Genomic DNA, 21,533 nt, shown 5'->3' with positions numbered 1-21,533 from the left:
CTGCAAGAAATCAGCTTGAATGCTTCAGGGGCTGGGGCATTGCCAACATGAGCCCCACACCGAAGGAGGGTGGGGGTGTTTAATGCGAACTAAGGGTCATCCAAGCGCCGCAAAAGACCGCCATGCCCTGCATACCCCTATTCTCTTTTCATATGCAGATGAGGGTTCCAGCCAACTTTGGCCCACTGCTTGGATGACATCACTGTATGCAAATCCGTCTTCTGCAGACCTTCCCCCAGGAATGCTTGTACTAGTTGTTGCATTTGGTTTGTTGTTTGGGGGTGCTTCAGTATTAGGCAGCCTTCTGCCCTCCCATGTTCATTTGAAAATATGTGTTCTCCCTGCAGTTGTTGTCCCCAGATGAGAGTTCCCTTTTGCTGCCTCAGTTGAATCTCCTTTACTTGACAGAGATATGCCTGAGCAGCGGCCCTCCCCAGCCCTATCCCAAATCATACTTATTTTGCATAGGAGATACCATGGTCATGAAGATTGTTCTCCCAGGGTGAGGTTCATTCATTGCATTCTGGGTATGCTGACCCCTGTGATTTCCCCAAATGTGGGAAACTCGACTGCATTATTTGTGGTAGTGGGGGACTGTTTGTGCTTTCCTCTGGTCAGCTCTGGTAACAGTCAGATTTCTTTGTCTCAGATCCTCCTCTAGCCTTGTTCTTCTTTCGAGAGTTCCCTTGTGCTGCCTCAGTTGGATCTCCTTCACTTGACAGGGGGGTGCCCGAGCAGCGACCCTCCCCAGCTCTAGCGCAACTCCTACTTACCTGCCAGGTGAGATACTATGATCAGGAAGGTGCTTCTCCCAGGGCAAGGCTCACCCATTGCACTCTGGGTGTGCTGCTCCTGTGATTTCCCCAAATGTGGGACACTTGACTGCATAATTTGTGTTTCCCCTGGTCGGCTTTCATTTAATTCAGATCTCTTTGTCTCAGGTCTCTCTCCAGCCTAGTTTGCTGTCTGTTTCCACTTCTTTTTTTTTGAGCCCCTCCCTTCTATACCCTTGTGCACTATCCTGACTTCTCCTCATGTCTGTTTACTTTGTGCCTTCCAACGGACAATGCGAACTACAGGTAGTGCTGCAGGGCCCACACCCTTTTACTTGCCTTACAGAGCAGCTCTGGAGCTGTTACAGTGCCAAGCTGCTGCAATAAATCAGCTTGAATGCTTCAAGGGCTGGGGCATTGCCAACATGAGCCCCACACCGAAGGAGGGTGGAGGTGTTTAATGCGAACTAGGGGTCATCCAAGCCGCAAAAGGCCGCCATGCCCTGCATACCCCTTTTCTCTTTTCAGATGCAGACGAGGGTTGAAGCCAACTTTGACCCACTGCTTGGATGACATCACCATATGCAAATCCATCTGCTGCAGGCCTTCCCCCAGGAATGCTTGCACTAGTTGTTGCATTTGGTTTGTTGTTTGGGGGTGCTTCAGTATTAGGCAGCCTTCTGCCCTCCCATGTTCATCTGAAAATATGTGTTCTCCCTGCAGTTGTTGTCCCCAGATGAGAGTTCCCTTGTGCTGCCTCAGTTGAATCTCCTTTACTTGACAGAGATGTGCCTGAGCAGCGGCCCTCCCCAGCCCTATCCCAAATCATACTTATTTTGCATAGGAGATACCATGGTCATGAAGATTGTTCTCCCAGGGTGAGGTTCATTCATTGCATTCTGGGTATGCTGACCCCTGTGATTTCCCCAAATGTGGGAAACTCGACTGCATTATTTGTGGTAGTGGGGGACTGTGTTTGTGCTTTCCTCTGGTCACCTCTGGTAAAAGTCAGATTTCTTTGTCTCAGATCTTCCTCTAGCCTTGTTCCTCTTTTGAGAGTTCCCTTGTGCTGCCTCAGTTGGATCTCCTTCACTTGACAGGGGGGTGCTTGAGCAGCGACCATCCCCAGCTCTAGCCCAACTCCTACTTACCTGCCAGGTAAGATACTATGATCATGAAGGTGCTTCTCCCAGGGCAAGGCTCACCCATTGCACTCTGGGTGTGCTGCCCCTGTGATTTCCCCAAATGTGGGAAACTTGACTGCATAATTTGTGTTTCCACTGGTCGGCTTTCATATATTTCAGATCTCTTTGTCTCAGGTCTTTCTCCAGCCTAGTTTGCTGTCTGTTTCCACTTCTTTTTTTTTGAGCCCCTCCCTTCTATACCCTTGTGCACTATCCTGACTTCTCCTCCTGTCTGCTTACTTTGTGCCTTCCAATGCACAATGCAAACTACAGGCAGTGCTGCAGGGCCCACACCCTTTTACTTGCCTTACAGAGCAGCTCTGGAGCTGTTACAGTGCCAAGCTGCTGCAAGAAATCAGCTTGAATGCTTCAGGGGCTGGGGCATTGCCAACATGAGCCCCACACCGAAGGAGGGTGGGGGTGTTTAATGCGAACTAAGGGTCATCCAAGCGCCGCAAAAGGCCGCCATGCCCTGCATACCCCTATTCTCTTTTCATATGCAGATGAGGGTTCCAGCCAACTTTGGCCCACTGCTTGGATGACATCACTGTATGCAAATCCGTCTTCTGCAGACCTTCCCCCAGGAATGCTTGTACTAGTTGTTGCATTTGGTTTGTTGTTTGGGGGTGCTTCAGTATTAGGCAGCCTTCTGCCCTCCCATGTTCATTTGAAAATATGTGTTCTCCCTGCAGTTGTTGTCCCCAGATGAGAGTTTCCTTGTGCTGCCTCAGTTGAATCTCCTTTACTTGACAGAGATATGCCTGAGCAGCGGCCCTCCCCAGCCCTATCCCAAATCATACTTATTTTGCATAGGAGATACCATGGTCATGAAGATTGTTCTCCCAGGGTGAGGTTCATTCATTGCATTCTGGGTATGCTGACCCCTGTGATTTCCCCAAATGTGGGAAACTCGACTGCATTATTTGTGGTAGTGGGGGACTGTTTGTGCTTTCCTCTGGTCAGCTCTGGTAACAGTCAGATTTCTTTGTCTCAGATCCTCCTCTAGCCTTGTTCTTCTTTCGAGAGTTCCCTTGTGCTGCCTCAGTTGGATCTCCTTCACTTGACAGGGGGGTGCCCGAGCAGCGACCCTCCCCAGCTCTAGCGCAACTCCTACTTACCTGCCAGGTGAGATACTATGATCAGGAAGGTGCTTCTCCCAGGGCAAGGCTCACCCATTGCACTCTGGGTGTGCTGCTCCTGTGATTTCCCCAAATGTGGGACACTTGACTGCATAATTTGTGTTTCCCCTGGTCGGCTTTCATTTAATTCAGATCTCTTTGTCTCAGGTCTCTCTCCAGCCTAGTTTGCTGTCTGTTTCCACTTCTTTTTTTTTGAGCCCCTCCCTTCTATACCCTTGTGCACTATCCTGACTTCTCCTCCTGTCTGCTTACTTTGTGCCTTCCAACGGACAATGCGAACTACAGGTAGTGCTGCAGGGCCCACACCCTTTTACTTGCCTTACAGAGCAGCTCTGGAGCTGTTACAGTGCCAAGCTGCTGCAAGAAATCAGCTTGAATGCTTCAAGGGCTGGGGCATTGCCAACATGAGCCCCACACCGAAGGAGGGTGGAGGTGTTTAATGCGAACTAGGGGTCATCCAAGCGCCGCAAAAGGCCGCTATGCCCTGCACGCCCCTTTTCTCTTTTCATATGCAGACGAGGGTTGAAGCCAACTTTGACCCACTGCTTGGATGACATCACCATATGCAAATCCATCTGCTGCAGGCCTTCCCCCAGGAATGCTTGCACTAGTTCTTGCATTTGGTTTGTTGTTTGGGGGTGCTTCAGTATTAGGCAGCCTTCTGCCCTCCCATGTTCATCTGAAAATATGTGTTCTCCCTGCAGTTGTTGTCCCCAGATGAGAGTTCCCTTGTGCTGCCTCAGTTGAATCTCCTTTACTTGACAGAGATGTGCCTGAGCAGCGGCCCTCCCCAGCCCTATCCCAAATCATACTTATTTTGCATAGGAGATACCATGGTCATGAAGATTGTTCTCCCAGGGTGAGGTTCATTAATTGCATTCTGGGTATGCTGACCCCTGTGATTTCCCCAAATGTGGGAAACTCGACTGCATTATTTGTGGTAGTGGGGGACTGTGTTTGTGCTTTCCTCTGGTCACCTCTGGTAAAAGTCAGATTTCTTTGTCTCAGATCTTCCTCTAGCCTTGTTCCTCTTTCGAGAGTTCCCTTGTGCTGCCTCAGTTGGATCTCCTTCACTTGACAGGGGGGTGCTTGAGCAGAGACCCTCCCCAGCTCTAGCCCAACTCCTACTTACCTGCCAGGTAAGATACTATGATCATGAAGGTGCTTCTCCCAGGGCAAGGCTCACCCATTGCACTCTGGGTGTGCTGCCCCTGTGATTTCCCCAAATGTGGGAAACTTGACTGCATAATTTGTGTTTCCACTGGTCGGCTTTCATATAATTCAGATCTCTTTGTCTCAGGTCTTTCTCCAGCCTAGTTTGCTGTCTGTTTCCACTTCTTTTTTTTATGAGCCCCTCCCTTCTATACCCTTGTGCACTATCCTGACTTCTCCTCCTGTCTGCTTACTTTGTGCCTTCCAATGCACAATGCAAACTACAGGTAGTGCTGCAGGGCCCACACCCTTTTACTTGCCTAACAGAGCAGCTCTGGAGCTGTTACAGTGCCAAGCTGCTGCAAGAAATCAGCTTGAATGCTTCAGGGGCTGGGGCATTGCCAACATGAGCCCCACACCGAAGGAGGGTGGGGGTGTTTAATGCGAACGAAGGGTCATCCAAGCACCGCAAAAGGCCGCCATGCCCTGCATATCCCTAATCTCTTTTCATATGCAGATGAGGGTTCCAGCCAACTTTGGCCCACTGCTTGGATGACATCACTGTATGCAAATCCGTCTTCTGCAGACCTTCCCCCAGAAATGCTTGTACTAGTTGTTGCATTTGGTTTGTTGTTTGGGGGTGCTTCAGTATTAGGCAGCCTTCTGCCCTCCCATGTTCATTTGAAAATATGTGTTCTCCCTGCAGTTGTTGTCCCCAGATGAGAGTTCCCTTGTGCTGCCTTAGTTGAATCTCCTTTACTTGACAGAGATATGCCTGAGCAGCGGCCCTCCCCAGCCCTATCCCAAATCATACTTATTTTGCATAGGAGATACCATGGTCATGAAGATTGTTCTCCCAGGGTGAGGTTCATTCATTGCATTCTGGGTATGCTGACCCCTGTGATTTCCCCAAATGTGGGAAACTCGACTGCATTATTTGTGGTAGTGGGGGACTGTTTGTGCTTTCCTTTGGTCAGCTCTGGTAACAGTCAGATTTCTTTGTCTCAGATCCTCCTCTAGCCTTGTACTTCTTTCGAGAGTTCCCTTGTGCTTCCTCAGTTGGATCTCCTTCACTTGACAGGGGGGTGCCCGAGCAGCGACCCTCCCCAGCTCTAGCGCAACTCCTACTTACCTGCCAGGTGAGATATTATGATCAGGAAGGTGCTTCTCCCAGGGCAAGGCTCACCCATTGCACTCTGGGTGTGCTGCTCCTGTGATTTCCCCAAATGTGGGACACTTGACTGCATAATTTGTGTTTCCCCTGGTCGGCTTTCATTTAATTCAGATCTCTTTGTCTCAGGTCTCTCTCCAGCCTAGTTTGCTGTCTGTTTCCACTTCTTTTTTTTTGAGCCCCTCCCTTCTATACCCTTGTGCACTATCCTGACTTCTCCTCCTGTCTGCTTACTTTGTGCCTTCCAACGGACAATGCGAACTACAGGTAGTGCTGCAGGGCCCACACCCTTTTACTTGCCTTACAGAGCAGCTCTGGAGCTGTTACAGTGCCAAGCTGCTGCAAGAAATCAGCTTGAATGCTTCAAGGGCTGGGGCATTGCCAACATGAGCCCCACACCGAAGGAGGGTGGAGGTGTTTAATGCGAACTAGGGGTAATCCAAGCGCCGCAAAAGGCCGCTATGCCCTGCACGCCCCTTTTCTCTTTTCATATGCAGACGAGGGTTGAAGCCAACTTTGACCCACTGCTTGGATGACATCACCATATGCAAATCCATCTGCTGCAGGCCTTCCCCCAGGAATGCTTGCACTAGTTGTTGCATTTGGTTTGTTGTTTGGGGGTGCTTCAGTATTAGGCAGCCTTCTGCCCTCCCATGTTCATCTGAAAATATGTGTTCTCCCTGCAGTTGTTGTCCCCAGATGAGAGTTCCCTTGTGCTGCCTCAGTTGAATCTCCTTTACTTGACAGAGATGTGCCTGAGCAGTGGCCCTCCCCAGCCCTATCCCAAATCATACTTATTTTGCATAGGAGATACCATGGTCATGAAGATTGTTCTCCCAGGGTGAGGTTCATTCATTGCATTCTGGGTATGCTGACCCCTGTGATTTCCCCAAATGTGGGAAACTCGACTGCATTATTTGTGGTAGTGGGGGACTGTTTGTGCTTTCCTTTGGTCAGCTCTGGTAACAGTCAGATTTCTTTGTCTCAGATCCTCCTCTAGCCTTGTTCTTCTTTCGAGAGTTCCCTTGTGCTTCCTCAGTTTGATCTCCTTCACTTGACAGGGGGGTGCCCGAGCAGCGACCCTCCCCAGCTCTAGCGCAACTCCTACTTACCTGTCAGGTGAGATACTATGATCAGGAAGGTGCTTCTCCCAGGGCAAGGCTCACCCATTGCACTCTGGGTGTGCTGCTCCTGTGATTTCCCCAAATGTGGGACACTTGACTGCATAATTTGTGTTTCCCCTGGTCGGCTTTCATTTAATTCAGATCTCTTTGTCTCAGGTCTCTCTCCAGCCTAGTTTGCTGTCTGTTTCCACTTCTTTTTTTTTGAGCCCCTCCCTTCTATACCCTTGTGCACTATCCTGACTTCTCCTCCTGTCTGCTTACTTTGTGCCTTCCAACGGACAATGCGAACTACAGGTAGTGTTGCAGGGCCCACACCCTTTTACTTGCCTTACAGAGCAGCTCTGGAGCTGTTACAGTGCCAAGCTGCTGCAAGAAATCAGCTTGAATGCTTCAAGGGCTGGGGCATTGCCAACATGAGCCCCACACCGAAGGAGGGTGGAGGTGTTTAATGCGAACTAGGGGTCATCCAAGCGCCGCAAAAGGCCGCTATGCCCTGCACGCCCCTTTTCTCTTTTCATATGCAGACGAGGGTTGAAGCCAACTTTGACCCACTGCTTGGATGACATCACCATATGCAAATCCATCTGCTGCAGGCCTTCCCCCAGGAATGCTTGCACTAGTTGTTGCATTTGGTTTGTTGTTTGGGGGTGCTTCAGTATTAGGCAGCCTTCTGCCCTCCCACGTTCATCTGAAAATATGTGTTCTCCCTGCAGTTGTTGTCCCCAGATGAGAGTTCCCTTGTGCTGCCTCAGTTGAATCTCCTTTACTTGACAGAGATGTGCCTGAGCAGCGGCCCTCCCCAGCCCTATCCCAAATCATACTTATTTTGCATAGGAGATACCATGGTCATGAAGATTGTTCTCCCAGGGTGAGGTTCATTCATTGCATTCTGGGTATGCTGACCCCTGTGATTTCCCCAAATGTGGGAAACTCGACTGCATTATTTGTGGTAGTGGGGGACTGTGTTTGTGCTTTCCTCTGGTCACCTCTGGTAAAAGTCAGATTTCTTTGTCTCAGATCTTCCTCTAGCCTTGTTCCTCTTTCGAGAGTTTCCTTGTGCTACCTCAGTTGGATCTCCTTCACTTGACAGGGGGGTGCTTGAGCAGCGACCCTCCCCAGCTCTAGCCCAACTCCTACTTACCTGCCAGGTAAGATACTATGATCATGAAGGTGCTTCTCCCAGGGCAAGGCTCACCCATTGCACTCTGGGTGTGCTGCCCCTGTGATTTCCCCAAATGTGGGAAACTTGACTGCATAATTTGTGTTTCCACTGGTCGGCTTTCATATAATTCAGATCTCTTTGTCTCAGATCTTCCTCTAGCCTTGTTCCTCTTTCGAGAGTTTCCTTGTGCTGCCTCAGTTGGATCTCCTTCACTTGACAGGGGGTTGCCCGAGCAGCGACCCTCCCCAGCTCTAGCCCATCTCCTACTTACCTGCCAAGTGAGATACTAAGATCAGGAAGGTGCTTCTCCCAGGGCAAGGCTCACCCATTGCACTCTGGGTGTGCTGCTCCTGCGATTTCCCCAAATGTGGGACACTTGACTGCATAATTTGTGTTTCCTCTGGTCGGCTCTCGTATAATTCAGATCTCTTTTTCTCAGGTCTCTCTCCAGCCTAGTTTGCTGTTTGTTTCCACTTCTCTTTTCTTGAGCCGCTCCCTTCTATGCCCTTGCGCACTATCCTGACCTCTCCCGTCTGCTTACTTTGTGCCTTCCAACGCACAATGCAAACTACAGGTAGTGCTGCAGGGCCCACACCCTTTTACATGCTTTACAGAGCAGCTCTGGAGCTGTTACAGTGCCCAGCTGCTGCAAGAAATCAGCTTGAATGCTTCAGGGGCTGGGGCATAGCCAACATGAGCCCCACACTGAAGGAGGGTGGAGATGTTTAATGCGAATTAGGGGTCATCCAAGCGCCACAAAAGGCCGCCATGCCCTGCCATCCCTTTTTTCTTTTCATATGCAGACGAGGGTTGAAGCCAACTTTGACCCACTGCTTGGATGACATCACCATATGCAAATCCGTCTGCTGTAGGCCTTCCCCAAGGAATGCTTGCACTAGTTGTTGCATTTGGTTTGTTGTTTGGGGGTGCTTCAGTATTAGGCAGCCTTCTGCCCTCCCATGTTCATCTGAAAATATGTGTTCTCCCTGCAGTTGTTGTCCCCAGATGAGAGTTCCCTTGTGCTGCCTCAGTTGAATCTCCTTTACTTGACAGAGATGTGCCTGAGCAGCGGCCCTCCCCAGCCCTATCCCAAATCATACTTATTTTGCATAGGAGATACCATGGTCATGAAGATTGTTCTCCCAGGGTGAGGTTCATTCATTGCATTCTGGGTATGCTGACCCCTGTGATTTCCCCAAATGTGGGAAACTCGACTGCATTATTTGAGGTAGTGGGGGACTGTGTTTGTGCTTTCCTCTGGTCAGCTCTGGTAAAAGTCAGATTTCTTTGTCTCAGATTATCCTCTAGCCTTGTTCCTCTTTCGAGAGTTCCCTTGTGCTACCTCAGTTGGATCTCCTTCACTTGACAGGGGGGTGCCCGAGCAGCGACCCTCCCCAGCTCTAGCCCAACTCCTACTTACCTGCCAGGTGAGATACTATGATCATGTAGGTGCTTCTCCCAGGGCAAGGCTCACCCATTGCACTCTGGGTGTGCTGCCCCTGTGATTTCCCCAAATATGGGAAACTTGACTGCATAATTTGTGTTTCCCCTGGTCGGCTCTCGTATAATTCAGATCTCTTTGTCTCAGGTCTCTCTCCAGCCTAGTTTGCTGTCTGTTTCCACTTCTCTTTTCTTGAGCCGCTCCCTTCTATGCCCTTGCGCACTATCCTGACTTCTCCAGTCTGCTTACTTTGTGCCTTCCAATGCACAATGCGAACTACAGGTAGTGCTGCAGGGCCCACACCCTTTTACTTGCCTAACAGAGCAGCTCTGGAGCTGTTACAGTGCCCAGCTGCTGCAAGAAATCAGCTTGAATGCTTAAGGGGCCATCCAAGTGCCGCAAAAGGCCGCCATGCCCTGCATACCCCTTTTCTCTTTTCATATGCAGATGAGGGTTCCAGCCAACTTTGGCCCACTGCTTGGATGACATCACTATGCAAATCCGTCTTCTGCAGACCTTCCCCCTGGAATGCTTGTACTAGTTGTTGCATTTGGTTTGTTGTTTGGGGGTGCTTCAGTATTAGGCAGCCTTCTGCCCTCCCATGTTCATTTGAATATATGTGTTCTCCCTGCAGTTGTTGTCCCCAGATGAGAGTTCCCTTGTGCTGCCTCAGTTGAATCTCCTTTACTTGACAGAGATATGCCTGAGCAGCGGCCCTCCCCAGCCCTATCCCAAATCATACTTATTTTGCATAGGAGATACCATGGTCATGAAGATTGTTCTCCCAGGGTGAGGTTCATTCATTGCATTCTGGGTATGCTGACCCCTGTGATTTCCCCAAATGTGGGAAACTCAACTGCATTATTTGTGGTAGTGGGGGACTGTGTTTGTGCTTTCCTCTGGTCACCTCTGGTAAAAGTCAGATTTCTTTGTCTCAGATCTTCCTCTAGCCTTGTTCCTCTTTCGAGAGTTTCCTTGTGCTACCTCAGTTGGATCTCCTTCACTTGACAGGGGGGTGCTTGAGCAGCGACCCTCCCCAGCTCTAGCCCAACTCCTACTTACCTGCCAGGTAAGATACTATGATCATGAAGGTGCTTCTCCAAGGGCAAGGCTCACCCATTGCACTCTGGGTGTGCTGCCCCTGTGATTTCCCCAAATGTGGGAAACTTGACTGCATAATTTGTGTTTCCACTGGTCGGCTTTCATATAATTCAGATCTCTTTGTCTCAGATCTTCCTCTAGCCTTGTTCCTCTTTCGAGAGTTTCCTTGTGCTGCCTCAGTTGGATCTCCTTCACTTGACAGGGGGTTGCCCGAGCAGCGACCCTCCCCAGCTCTAGCCCATCTCCTACTTACCTGCCAAGTGAGATACTAAGATCAGGAAGGTGCTTCTCCCAGGGCAAGGCTCACCCATTGCACTCTGGGTGTGCTGCTCCTGCGATTTCCCCAAATGTGGGACACTTGACTGCATAATTTGTGTTTCCTCTGGTCGGCTCTCGTATAATTCAGATCTCTTTTTCTCAGGTCTCTCTCCAGCCTAGTTTGCTGTTTGTTTCCACTTCTCTTTTCTTGAGCCGCTCCCTTCTATGCCCTTGCGCACTATCCTGACCTCTCCCGTCTGCTTACTTTGTGCCTTCCAACGCACAATGCAAACTACAGGTAGTGCTGCAGGGCCCACACCCTTTTACATGCTTTACAGAGCAGCTCTGGAGCTGTTACAGTGCCCAGCTGCTGCAAGAAATCAGCTTGAATGCTTCAGGGGCTGGGGCATAGCCAACATGAGCCCCACACTGAAGGAGGGTGGAGATGTTTAATGCGAATTAGGGGTCATCCAAGCGCCACAAAAGGCCGCCATGCCCTGCCATCCCTTTTTTCTTTTCATATGCAGACGAGGGTTGAAGCCAACTTTGACCCACTGCTTGGATGACATCACCATATGCAAATCCGTCTGCTGTAGGCCTTCCCCAAGGAATGCTTGCACTAGTTGTTGCATTTGGTTTGTTGTTTGGGGGTGCTTCAGTATTAGGCAGCCTTCTGCCCTCCCATGTTCATCTGAAAATATGTGTTCTCCCTGCAGTTGTTGTCCCCAGATGAGAGTTCCCTTGTGCTGCCTCAGTTGAATCTCCTTTACTTGACAGAGATGTGCCTGAGCAGCGGCCCTCCCCAGCCCTATCCCAAATCATACTTATTTTGCATAGGAGATACCATGGTCATGAAGATTGTTCTCCCAGGGTGAGGTTCATTCATTGCATTCTGGGTATGCTGACCCCTGTGATTTCCCCAAATGTGGGAAACTCGACTGCATTATTTGAGGTAGTGGGGGACTGTGTTTGTGCTTTCCTCTGGTCAGCTCTGGTAAAAGTCAGATTTCTTTGTCTCAGATTATCCTCTAGCCTTGTTCCTCTTTCGAGAGTTCCCTTGTGCTACCTCAGTTGGATCTCCTTCACTTGACAGGGGGGTGCCCGAGCAGCGACCCTCCCCAGCTCTAGCCCAACTCCTACTTACCTGCCAGGTGAGATACTATGATCATGTAGGTGCTTCTCCCAGGGCAAGGCTCACCCATTGCACTCTGGGTGTGCTGCCCCTGTGATTTCCCCAAATATGGGAAACTTGACTGCATAATTTGTGTTTCCCCTGGTCGGCTCTCGTATAATTCAGATCTCTTTGTCTCAGGTCTCTCTCCAGCCTAGTTTGCTGTCTGTTTCCACTTCTCTTTTCTTGAGCCGCTCCCTTCTATGCCCTTGCGCACTATCCTGACTTCTCCAGTCTGCTTACTTTGTGCCTTCCAATGCACAATGCGAACTACAGGTAGTGCTGCAGGGCCCACACCCTTTTAAAAATGGATATGGAATAGAAGCGCTCAGCACTCACTGACCCTGCGATCTAAAGTTAAATAACAACCAAAGTGTCCATGGGGATTTTTTTAAAAATAAAAATAAATTTATTATGATACAGTAAAAATTGTACAATAAACCAGATCTATATCTAACATAAAAACCCTTTATCCTCACTGCAATTCTATTACCAAGAGCTATTCTACATTCACATCAGATTGCAGGTGTCAGCTAGAAAACTAGCAGCAATATAGTGGTAACAATTGTTGCAATCAATGTTCAAGCTATCTATTCAACAATGCTGATTGTATACTCAGACACAATTGTTAAATGTTGAGAAAAGAAATAATGTATGTAGAATGCACTCACAGGCTCTATATTCAAGAGCTATGTTCTGTAACGTCTCAGAATTCCAGGAGCCAATGACAGGTGATAGTGAAATAATTAATTACCTCTCCGGTAAGGCTGGCTGGTCCCGAGCGTCCTCGGGTGAAACCAGAAAGCCCAAATGAAGCTGCAGAATTCAGAAGCACTGGCCGTGCTGGCCGGGGTCCCACTGTTAAACCTGCTATCCCTGGGCGTGCACCGCCCGTTGCAGTCTGTAGGGAAGGACAGGTGTGTAACTGCTGTTATAAAGAACCCGCTGCAGAGATGTGCACCTTAGTGGAACGCCTCGATCTCCCTGGACTGGCGTCGTCCGTTGGGTATGTGGGGGAGAGAGACTGCTGGTTAACCACTGGCGCTGTGCGGAGAGGAAGTTCGGCTTTGTCCTGTCCTGGCCGCCGTGCTGATTGCTCCCGTGGGAAATGTAACGGAGCCGTACAGAGAGTGTCAGAAACAAAGATAAGTCAGTGAGGCATATGGGGGAGGAGTCCGGCCAGCACGGCCAGTGCTTCTGAATTCTGCAGCTTCATTTGGGCTTTCTGGTTTCACCCGAGGACGCTCGGGACCAGCCAGCCTTACCGGAGAGGTAATTAATTATTTCACTATCACCTGTCATTGGCTCCTGGAATTCTGAGACGTTACAGAACATAGCTCTTGAATATAGAGCCTGTGAGTGCATTCTACATACATTATTTCTTTTCTCAACATTTAACAATTGTGTCTGAGTATACAATCAGCATTGTTGAATAGATAGCTTGAACATTTATTGCAACAATTGTTACCACTATATTGCTGCTAGTTTTCTAGCTGACACCTGCAATCTGATGTGAATGTAGAATAGCTCTTGGTAATAGAATTGCAGTGAGGATAAAGGGTTTTTATGTTAGATATAGATCTGGTTTATTGTACAATTTTTACTGTATCATAATAAATTTATTTTTATTTTTAAAAAAATCCCCATGGACACTTTGGTTGTTATTTAACTTTAGATCGCAGGGTCAGTGAGTGCTGAGCGCTTCTATTCCATATCCATTTTTCCTTAGTTTATCAGTCCAGGAGTAACACACTACTCCTTATAGAAGCGCACACACTTCTGACACTTGGGATCTTACTTCCAAGTTATAAGTTATTTTGCTTAATTTATTAGAGTAATAGAGACACATCGGCGCAGCAAAATTATTCCCCCTTCCCCTTTTTTTTCCCACACCCTTTTACTTGCCTAACAGAGCAGCTCTGGAGCTGTTACAGTGCCCAGCTGCTGCAAGAAATCAGCTTGAATGCTTAAGGGGCCATCCAAGTGCCGCAAAAGGCCGCCATGCCCTGCATACCCCTTTTCTCTTTTCATATGCAGATGAGGGTTCCAGCCAACTTTGGCCCACTGCTTGGATGACATCACTATGCAAATCCGTCTTCTGTAGACCTTCCCCCTGGAATGCTTGTACTAGTTGTTGCATTTGGTTTGTTGTTTGGGGGTGCTTCAGTATTAGGCAGCCTTCTGCCCTCCCATGTTCATTTGAATATATGTGTTCTCCCTGCAGTTGTTGTCCCCAGATGAGAGTTCCCTTGTGCTGCCTCAGTTGAATCTCCTTTACTTGACAGAGATATGCCTGAGCAGCGGCCCTCCCCAGCCCTATCCCAAATCATACTTATTTTGCATAGGAGATACCATGGTCATGAAGATTGTTCTCCCAGGGTGAGGTTCATTCATTGCATTCTGGGTATGCTGACCCCTGTGATTTCCCCAAATGTGGGAAACTCAACTGCATTATTTGTGGTAGTGGGGGACTGTGTTTGTGCTTTCCTCTGGTCAGCTCTGGTAAAAGTCAGATTTCTTTGTCTCAGATCTTCCTCTAGCCTTGTTCTTCTTTCGAGAGTTCCCTTGTGCTTCCTCAGTTGGATCTCCTTCACTTGACAGGGGGGTGCCCGAGCAGCGACCCTCCCCAGCTCTAGCCTAACTCCTACTTACCTGCCAGGTGAGATACTATGATCAGGAAGGTGCTTCTCCCAGGGCAAATCTCACCCATTGCACTCTTGGTGTGCTGCTCCTGCGATTTCCCCAAATGTGGGACACTTGACTGCATAATGTGTGTTTCCTCTGGTCGGCTCTCGTATAATTCAGATTTCTTTGTCTCAGGTCTCTCTCCAGCCTAGTTTGCTGTCTGTTTCCACTTCTCTTTTCTTGAGCCGCTCCCTTCTATGCCTTTGCGCACTATCCTGACTTCTCCCGTCTGCTTACTTTGTGCCTTCCAATGCAAAATGCGAACTACAGGTAGTGCTGCAGGGCCCACACCCTTTTACTTGCCTTACAGAGCAGCTCTGGAGCTGTTACAGTGCCCAGCTGCTGCAAGAAATCAGCTTGAATGCTTCAGGGGCTGGGGCATAGCCAACATGAGCCCCACACCGAAGGAAATTGCGAGGTGCGTCCTTTCTTGCCAGAGGTAGGGGCAGAGGAAAAAAGCTGCACAACACAGCTAGCTTCCAGGAACAGAAGTCCTCCCTGGCCTCTACAAAATCTACTGCATGACGCTGGGGCTCCACTGGCGGAGTCCGGCCCATGAGATGTCATGCAGCCGCTCTAACCACGCCTCCTGTTTCTCCGTTGCCGACCCAATATTGAAACCCTGCCCCCGCACCGCTCCATCTCCGACTTGGAAATGGAGTGTTGTTGACCCCCCTCCCCCCCCCCCCCCTGCACCGATTGACAGGCAGAGGCGATCAAATTATCTGCGGGGTGCCGCAGAAAATGCAGGCGGATGCGTATGCTCTTAGCAATTTTTGCAGTTGGATTGCTTATTGCGATTGCAATCCAACCTGAATCAGGCCCTATTACCTATCACAATGCACTGCGGGTAGTACAAAATTGGGTTAATATAGGAGAAAAACCCCCAGAGCTGTGCTCCTTAACTGTCCCTGGTGGCTAGTGGAGCAGCTGCCCAGTAATCAGTGTCCACGCCAGTGCGCACAATGCCCGCCCCCTACAGCCACGCTGGATCACGGTATAGTGTGTGCACAGAAGCCCCTTACCACCCTTTCATCAGCGGCCTCGTGATCCCGGAGGGCGGTGTGTGTGTGACTGACCTTAGGAAGAAACCGGAGCCTCCGCTGCAGTGACCCAGCAACCGGGGCACGGGAGTATACTGCGCCGCTGGGAGTGATGGAGCTGCAGTAAATATGTCTATTAGACCTAGCCTGCTGCAGCCCTTGTAGATTCTTATTAAAAAAGTTCTTCTTTTCTTGTCAAAATTAATAGCTAAGAATAGGATGCCTGAGGCAGCCCCCTGTTAAGTGGCCTGCTACTGAAGGCACCAACTACAAACTGAGCTCCCTGTTCATGGAAGCGAGGTTATAGAGGAGGGGGCGCTGAGTATCTTGGGAACAGTCAAAAGCTTTGAGCTTGTTTGTGCCTCAGATCAAGGTCCTACTCTACACCCCAATGTGAATCCTTGTGGAGTCCAGTGTACCCCACAGAAGAAAAAAATGTGTCACAACCATTGGCAGCAACATTAGAATAGCTGCTGATGGGCACAATTGAGAAAGGAAGGGGGGAAAACATTTGAATCCAGAACATATATGTAATTCGAATATGTAATTTGTACCTTCCTACTTTAAAATGTAATGGATGAACCTCACCCTGTGAGAACTATCTTCATGATCAAGAGATCTCATATGCAAGATAAGTATGTGTTGGGATAGGGCTGTGGAGGGCGGCTGCTCGGGCACACCCCCGTCAAGTTAAGGAGATTCAACTGAGGAAGCACAAGGGAACTCTCATCTGGGGACAACAACTGCAGGGAGAACACATTTTCAGATGAATGTGGGAGGGCAGAAGGCTGCCTAATACTGAAGCACCCCCAAACAACAAACCAAATGCAACAACTAGTGCAAGCATTCCTGGGGGAAGGCCTGCAGCAGATGGATCCAGTAACAGCTCCAGAGTTGCTCTACAAGACAAGTAAAAGGGTGTGAGCCCTGCAGCACCACCTGTACTTTGCATACACACATATATAGGACAGCATCTCTTATATGCCCCAGGGTCAATAAAATAGTATCCTTATCTAGGGTATCCATCCCCTCAGATAAGGTATCCGTCCATGCTGCTACAGCACTACACACCCAGGCCGACGCAATTGCCGGTCTGAGTAAGGTACCCGAATGTGTATAAATTGACTTCAGGGTTATCTCCTGTTTGCGGTCAGCAGACTCTTTGAGGGTAGCCGTATCCTGGGACGGGAGGGCTACCTTCTTAGATAAGCGTGTTAATGCTTTGTCCACCCTAGGGGAGGATTCCCATCTTAACCTATCCATTGATGGGAAAGGATACGCCATAAGAATCCTTTTGGAAATCTGCAGTCTTTTATCTGGAGATTCCCAAGCTTTTTCACATAACTCGTTCAGCTCGTGTGAGGGGGGAAAGGTTACCTCAGGCTTCTTTCCCTTGTACTTATGTACCCTCTTGTCAGGGACAGGGGGTTCCTCTGTGATGTGCAAAACATCTTTTATTGCCATAATCCTATATCGAATGGATTTTGCCAATTTTGGCTGTAACTTTGCATCATCGTAATCGACACTGGAGTCAGAATCCGTGTCAGTATCTGTGTCAACAATCTGGGATAGTGGGCGCTTATGAGACCCTGACAGTCCCTGCGACATAGGATCAGGCATGGGTTGAGACCCTGACTGTCCCGAAGCTTCAGCCTTGTCTAATCTTTTGTGCAATGAGTTTACACTAGCATTTAAAACATTCCACATATCCATCCAATCAGCTGTCGGCGGAGACACCACATTAATTTGCTCCCGCTCCTCTCTAATATAGCCTTCTTCCTCAGACATGTCGACACACGTGTACCGACACACCACACACACAGGGAATGCTTTTTCTGAAGACAGTTTCCCCACAAGGCCCTTTGGAGAGACAGAGAGAGAGAGTATGCCAGCACACACCCCAGCGCTATATAACCCAGGAATAACACAGTAACTTAATGTTTGCCCAGTAGTGCTGCTGTATGTAATTTGCGCCGAATTATGTGCCCCCCCCCCCCCCTCTTTTCAACCCTCTTGTCTACCGTGGTTTCAGCAGGGGAGAGTCTGGGGAGCTTCCTCAGCGGTGCTGTGGAGAAAAAATGGCGCTGGTGAGTGATGAGGGAGAAGCCCCGCCCCCTCAGCTGCGGGCTTCTGTCCCGCTTAAACTGTAAAATTGGCGGGGGCTCTTATATATATACAGTGCCCAGCTGTATATGTGTTATATTTTTGGCAAAAAGAGGTTTATATTGCTGCCCAGGGCGCCCCCCCTGCGCCCTGCACCCTTACAGTGACCAGAGTATGTGAGGTGTATGGGAGCAATGGCGCACAGCTGCAGTGCTGTGCGTTACTTCAGTGAAGATCATGAAGTCTTCTTCCGCCGCTGAAGTCTTTCTTTTCTTCTCATACTCACCCGGCTTCTATCTTCCGGCTCTGCGAGGGGGACGGCGGCGCGGCTCTGGGACGGACGGCGAGGGTGAGATCCTGTGTACCAATCCCTCTGGAGCTAATGGTGTCCAGTAGCCTAAGAAGCAGGGCCTTGCAACTCAGAGAGTAGGGCTGCTTCTCTCCCCTCAGTCCCTCGATGCAGGGAGTCTGTTGCCAGCAGTGCTCCCTGAAAATTAAAAACCTAACAAAATACTTTCTGTCAGAAAGCTCAGGAGAGCTCCTGAAAAGCACCCAGTTTCCACTGGGCACAGTATCAAACTGAGGTATGGAGGAGGGGCATAGAGGGAGGAGCCACTGCACACCCAGAACTAAAGTCTTTCTTAAAGTGCCCATGTCTCCTGCGGAGCCCGTCTATCCCCATGGTCCTTACGGAGTCCCCAGCATCCTCTAGGACGTTAGAGAAAATAGGATTTTAATACCTACCGGTAAATCCTTTTCTCTTAGTCCGTAGAGGATGCTGGGCACCCGTCCCAGTGCGTACTGTGTCTGCAGTTATTAAATGGCCCTTAACTCCAGAACATTTATGTGGAGACAACTTTCCCGACTTGACCATCTTCCTTGGATGTTTTCACCCTGTGTGACTGCTTCCCAGCCTCGGAGGGTTGCATCCGTGGTCCCTAGGATCCAGTCCTGGATCCCGAACCATCGCCCCTCTAGGAGGTGAGAACTGTGCAGCCGCCAATGGAGTGATATTCTGGTCTTGGAAGACAGGATTATCCTCCGGTGCATGTGTAGGTGGGATCCGGACCACTTGTCCAACAGGTCCCACTGGAACACTCTAGCATGGAACCTGCCAAACTGAATGGCCTCGTAGGCCGCAACCATCTTCCCCAGCAACCGAATGCATTGATGGATTAACACTCTTGCTGGTTTCAGAATTTGTTTGACCAGACTCTGGATCTCCATAGCCTTTCCACTGGAAGAAAACCTCTTCTGTGTCCAGTATCACTCCCAAAAACAACAACCGTGTCATTGGGACCAACTGCGATTTTGGCAAGTTTAGGAGCCAACCATGTTGTTGAAGAACTGTCAGGGAGAGTGCAATGTTTTGCAACAACTGGTCCCTGGATCTCGCCTTTATCAAGAGATCATCCAAGTACGGGATAATTGTGACTCCTTGCTTGCGAAGGAGAACCATCATTTCCGCCATCACCCTGGTGAAAATCCTCGGAGCCGTGGACAGACCAAACGGCAATGTCTGAAATTGGTAATGACAATCCTGAATTGCAAACCTCAGGTAGCTTGATGCAGTGGCTAAACGGGAACATGTAAGTAGGCATCCTTATGTCTACCAAAACCATGAAATCTCCTTCCTCCGGACCGGAGATCCCTACCCTGAGAGATTCCATCTTGAAATTTAATTTCTTTAGGTAGAAATTGAGGGATTTCAGATTTAAGATTGGTCTGACTGAGCCGTCCGGCTTCGGGACCACGAAGAGGCTTGAATAAAAGCCTTCTCCCTGCTGACTAATGCCGATTTGAACAATCGGTGAGGGGGAACGTCTTGAAACCCCAGTTTGTACCCTTGGGACACTATTTGTAAAACCCACGAGTCCAGGTCCAAATTAATCCAGTACTGACTGAAGTGTTTTAGACGTGCCCCCACTGGTGTGGGCTCCTGCAAGAGAGCCCCAGCGTCATGCAGTGGATTTGGCAGAAGCAGAGGACGATCTCTGCTCCTGCGATCTTGAAGAGGCTATAGACCTCTTCCCTCTTCTCCTTCCTCTACCTGCAAAGAAATGGGAATCTTAACTTCTTGCATATCTATTGGGCCAAAATGACTGCGTTAGATAATGATGCGTCTTCATCCGTTGAGAGGGAACATAGGGCAAGAAGGTTGACTTACCTGCGGGAGCTGCCGAGATCAAAATAACTAGGCCGTCGCCAAACAAGGCTTCACCTTCATAGGGAAGAGACTCCCTTTCTTCTTGGAGTCAGCATCAGCATTCCCTTGGTGAATCCACAATGCCCTCCTATCCGAGACTGCCATGAAATTGGCCCGTGAACTCAAGAGTCCTATATCCCTTGCAGTCGTAAGTATGCTGCAGTGTCCTTGATATGATCCAACGTAAGGAGCATCCCATGTCTCCAGGATATCTATATCGGATGACAAGGTATTCGACCAATTCTTGAATACTACTACTCACCCATGCGCATGTAATGGCAGGTCTAAGTAATGTACCCGTGGTTACATAACTAGAAATAATGTAGCTTCCTGCATACGATCCGCTGGATTTGTGACAGGGCCCCGTGCAGAACAGGGGGTGACTCCCACTTTATTCTGTCCGCGGCAGGAAATAAATAAACAACCGGAAACCTTTTGGGGATTTGAAACCATCTTGTCGAGCTGGCCCAGACTTTCTCAAACAGAGATGAAGGAACGTTACATCAGCTTTCATTATATATCTATATATACATACAAATAGACCCCTTTGTCAGGAACAGCAGGGTCCTCAGTGATGTTAATATGTCCTTAATATCCACAATCATGTACTGAATGCTCCTTGCCAATATTGGATCTAATCAGGAAATATTATGGTCGACATAGGAATCAGTATCCGAGTCAGTATCAGTGTGTAGTAACTGGGCAAAATAACATTTTTGCGGGGCCTGAGGGAAAAGAAGCATAGCCATGAACATCACATCTTTTCTCTACGTCTGTGTCTGGGACACAGATTTATCCAACCTCACTCTGATATTACTGAAACTTTCACCCAGTCAGTTATTGGTGGTGCCAACAGGGCCACCATCATATGTCTGCATTCCTAATATAGTTTCCTCTTGGGAAAAACATTCAGCCACCGACATGTTGACACACATGTACCAAGTACCCACAGACACATCGGCTTATGGGGGATAGACCTACAGTAAATATGTCAGAGGGACAGATGGGATTTTTCAGCTCACAACCCAGCGTCAAAAGTACACAGTCTGGGAAATAATAAACTCTATAGTGATAGACTTGTAACGCTCTTTAGATGTGCTGGTGAGGTGAGGAAGAAGCCCCGCCGCTGTAATGGCACGCTTCTGTCCCGCTCAGAAACAAATAATTAATCACGCTGGTGGGGTAAGGACAGTGCCCAGGCACTAATGTCCACTTTTGCCAGCCTTTTGTGAGGAATTTATGCTGCCCAGGGTGCCCTCCCCCCACGCCCTGCACCCTGCAGTGCCTGTGTTTGTGTGGGAGCATGGCGCACAGCATTCCGCTCGCTGCGTGGTACCTCAGAATGCCATCTGTTCTTCTGCTACTCGCCTGTCTTCTGACTTCTGGCTCTGTAAGGGGGTGACGGCAGGCTATGGGAGTGGGCATCTAGGCGTACCCAGCGATCAGCACCCTCAGGAGCTAATGGTGTCCTGTCAGCCAGAAGTAGAGCCATTGAACTCACTAGAAGTTGGTCATACTTCTCTCCCCTAAGTCCCACGAAGCAGGGAGACTGTTGCCAGCAGCCTCCCTGAAAATAAGAAAAACTAACATAAGTCTTTTCAGAGAAACTCAGTAGAGCTCCCCTGTAGTGCATCCAGTCTCACTGGGCACAATTCTAAAACTGGAGTCTGGAGGAGGGGCATAGAGGGAGGAGACAGTTCACACCCTTTGAAAGTCTTAAAGTGCCCATGTCTCCTGCGGATCCCGTCTATACCCCATGGTTCTTAATGTGATCCCTGCATCCTCTAGGACGTATGAGAAAACAAATAACGCACACACGA

General features: G+C 49.2%; 24 non-coding genes across 24 annotated transcripts; all 24 read left to right on the top strand.

Annotated features, from left to right (window-relative positions):
* Window positions 1–451: 451 nt before the first annotated feature.
* On the top strand, window positions 452–613 carry LOC135002497 (U1 spliceosomal RNA). The gene has a single exon (XR_010203689.1). It is a non-coding gene; the product is annotated as a U1 spliceosomal RNA (small nuclear RNA).
* Window positions 614–765: 152 nt separating this feature from the next.
* Window positions 766–928, top strand: LOC135002724 (U1 spliceosomal RNA). The gene has a single exon (XR_010203904.1). It is a non-coding gene; the product is annotated as a U1 spliceosomal RNA (small nuclear RNA).
* A 672-nt stretch (window positions 929–1,600) lies between these two features.
* On the top strand, window positions 1,601–1,764 carry LOC135002534 (U1 spliceosomal RNA). The gene has a single exon (XR_010203724.1). It is a non-coding gene; the product is annotated as a U1 spliceosomal RNA (small nuclear RNA).
* Window positions 1,765–1,916: 152 nt separating this feature from the next.
* Window positions 1,917–2,079, top strand: LOC135002739 (U1 spliceosomal RNA). The gene has a single exon (XR_010203918.1). It is a non-coding gene; the product is annotated as a U1 spliceosomal RNA (small nuclear RNA).
* Window positions 2,080–2,753: 674 nt separating this feature from the next.
* Window positions 2,754–2,915, top strand: LOC135002496 (U1 spliceosomal RNA). The gene has a single exon (XR_010203688.1). It is a non-coding gene; the product is annotated as a U1 spliceosomal RNA (small nuclear RNA).
* A 152-nt stretch (window positions 2,916–3,067) lies between these two features.
* LOC135002723 (U1 spliceosomal RNA) lies at window positions 3,068–3,230 on the top strand. The gene has a single exon (XR_010203903.1). It is a non-coding gene; the product is annotated as a U1 spliceosomal RNA (small nuclear RNA).
* A 674-nt stretch (window positions 3,231–3,904) lies between these two features.
* LOC135002476 (U1 spliceosomal RNA) lies at window positions 3,905–4,068 on the top strand. The gene has a single exon (XR_010203668.1). It is a non-coding gene; the product is annotated as a U1 spliceosomal RNA (small nuclear RNA).
* Window positions 4,069–4,220: 152 nt separating this feature from the next.
* Window positions 4,221–4,383, top strand: LOC135002743 (U1 spliceosomal RNA). The gene has a single exon (XR_010203922.1). It is a non-coding gene; the product is annotated as a U1 spliceosomal RNA (small nuclear RNA).
* A 675-nt stretch (window positions 4,384–5,058) lies between these two features.
* Window positions 5,059–5,220, top strand: LOC135002546 (U1 spliceosomal RNA). The gene has a single exon (XR_010203736.1). It is a non-coding gene; the product is annotated as a U1 spliceosomal RNA (small nuclear RNA).
* A 152-nt stretch (window positions 5,221–5,372) lies between these two features.
* On the top strand, window positions 5,373–5,535 carry LOC135002711 (U1 spliceosomal RNA). The gene has a single exon (XR_010203893.1). It is a non-coding gene; the product is annotated as a U1 spliceosomal RNA (small nuclear RNA).
* A 674-nt stretch (window positions 5,536–6,209) lies between these two features.
* Window positions 6,210–6,371, top strand: LOC135002544 (U1 spliceosomal RNA). Its single transcript, XR_010203734.1, has one exon. It is a non-coding gene; the product is annotated as a U1 spliceosomal RNA (small nuclear RNA).
* A 152-nt stretch (window positions 6,372–6,523) lies between these two features.
* Window positions 6,524–6,686, top strand: LOC135002712 (U1 spliceosomal RNA). The gene has a single exon (XR_010203894.1). It is a non-coding gene; the product is annotated as a U1 spliceosomal RNA (small nuclear RNA).
* Window positions 6,687–7,360: 674 nt separating this feature from the next.
* Window positions 7,361–7,524, top strand: LOC135002522 (U1 spliceosomal RNA). The gene has a single exon (XR_010203713.1). It is a non-coding gene; the product is annotated as a U1 spliceosomal RNA (small nuclear RNA).
* A 152-nt stretch (window positions 7,525–7,676) lies between these two features.
* Window positions 7,677–7,839, top strand: LOC135002741 (U1 spliceosomal RNA). Its single transcript, XR_010203920.1, has one exon. It is a non-coding gene; the product is annotated as a U1 spliceosomal RNA (small nuclear RNA).
* A 129-nt stretch (window positions 7,840–7,968) lies between these two features.
* Window positions 7,969–8,131, top strand: LOC135002785 (U1 spliceosomal RNA). Its single transcript, XR_010203960.1, has one exon. It is a non-coding gene; the product is annotated as a U1 spliceosomal RNA (small nuclear RNA).
* A 670-nt stretch (window positions 8,132–8,801) lies between these two features.
* Window positions 8,802–8,965, top strand: LOC135002444 (U1 spliceosomal RNA). The gene has a single exon (XR_010203637.1). It is a non-coding gene; the product is annotated as a U1 spliceosomal RNA (small nuclear RNA).
* A 152-nt stretch (window positions 8,966–9,117) lies between these two features.
* On the top strand, window positions 9,118–9,280 carry LOC135002734 (U1 spliceosomal RNA). Its single transcript, XR_010203912.1, has one exon. It is a non-coding gene; the product is annotated as a U1 spliceosomal RNA (small nuclear RNA).
* A 604-nt stretch (window positions 9,281–9,884) lies between these two features.
* Window positions 9,885–10,048, top strand: LOC135002466 (U1 spliceosomal RNA). The gene has a single exon (XR_010203658.1). It is a non-coding gene; the product is annotated as a U1 spliceosomal RNA (small nuclear RNA).
* Window positions 10,049–10,200: 152 nt separating this feature from the next.
* Window positions 10,201–10,363, top strand: LOC135002801 (U1 spliceosomal RNA). Its single transcript, XR_010203972.1, has one exon. It is a non-coding gene; the product is annotated as a U1 spliceosomal RNA (small nuclear RNA).
* A 129-nt stretch (window positions 10,364–10,492) lies between these two features.
* Window positions 10,493–10,655, top strand: LOC135002784 (U1 spliceosomal RNA). The gene has a single exon (XR_010203959.1). It is a non-coding gene; the product is annotated as a U1 spliceosomal RNA (small nuclear RNA).
* Window positions 10,656–11,325: 670 nt separating this feature from the next.
* Window positions 11,326–11,489, top strand: LOC135002443 (U1 spliceosomal RNA). The gene has a single exon (XR_010203636.1). It is a non-coding gene; the product is annotated as a U1 spliceosomal RNA (small nuclear RNA).
* Window positions 11,490–11,641: 152 nt separating this feature from the next.
* Window positions 11,642–11,804, top strand: LOC135002733 (U1 spliceosomal RNA). The gene has a single exon (XR_010203911.1). It is a non-coding gene; the product is annotated as a U1 spliceosomal RNA (small nuclear RNA).
* Window positions 11,805–14,004: 2,200 nt separating this feature from the next.
* LOC135002454 (U1 spliceosomal RNA) lies at window positions 14,005–14,168 on the top strand. Its single transcript, XR_010203647.1, has one exon. It is a non-coding gene; the product is annotated as a U1 spliceosomal RNA (small nuclear RNA).
* Window positions 14,169–14,320: 152 nt separating this feature from the next.
* On the top strand, window positions 14,321–14,483 carry LOC135002840 (U1 spliceosomal RNA). The gene has a single exon (XR_010203995.1). It is a non-coding gene; the product is annotated as a U1 spliceosomal RNA (small nuclear RNA).
* The last annotated feature ends 7,050 nt before the right edge of the window (window positions 14,484–21,533 follow it).

This window comes from Pseudophryne corroboree, unplaced genomic scaffold, assembly GCF_028390025.1.
Source record: "Pseudophryne corroboree isolate aPseCor3 unplaced genomic scaffold, aPseCor3.hap2 scaffold_179, whole genome shotgun sequence".
Taxonomy (NCBI): Eukaryota; Metazoa; Chordata; class Amphibia; order Anura; family Myobatrachidae; genus Pseudophryne; species Pseudophryne corroboree.
The sequence above is the reverse complement of the archived record's forward strand: the minus strand, read 5'-3'. Positions and strand labels throughout refer to the sequence as shown.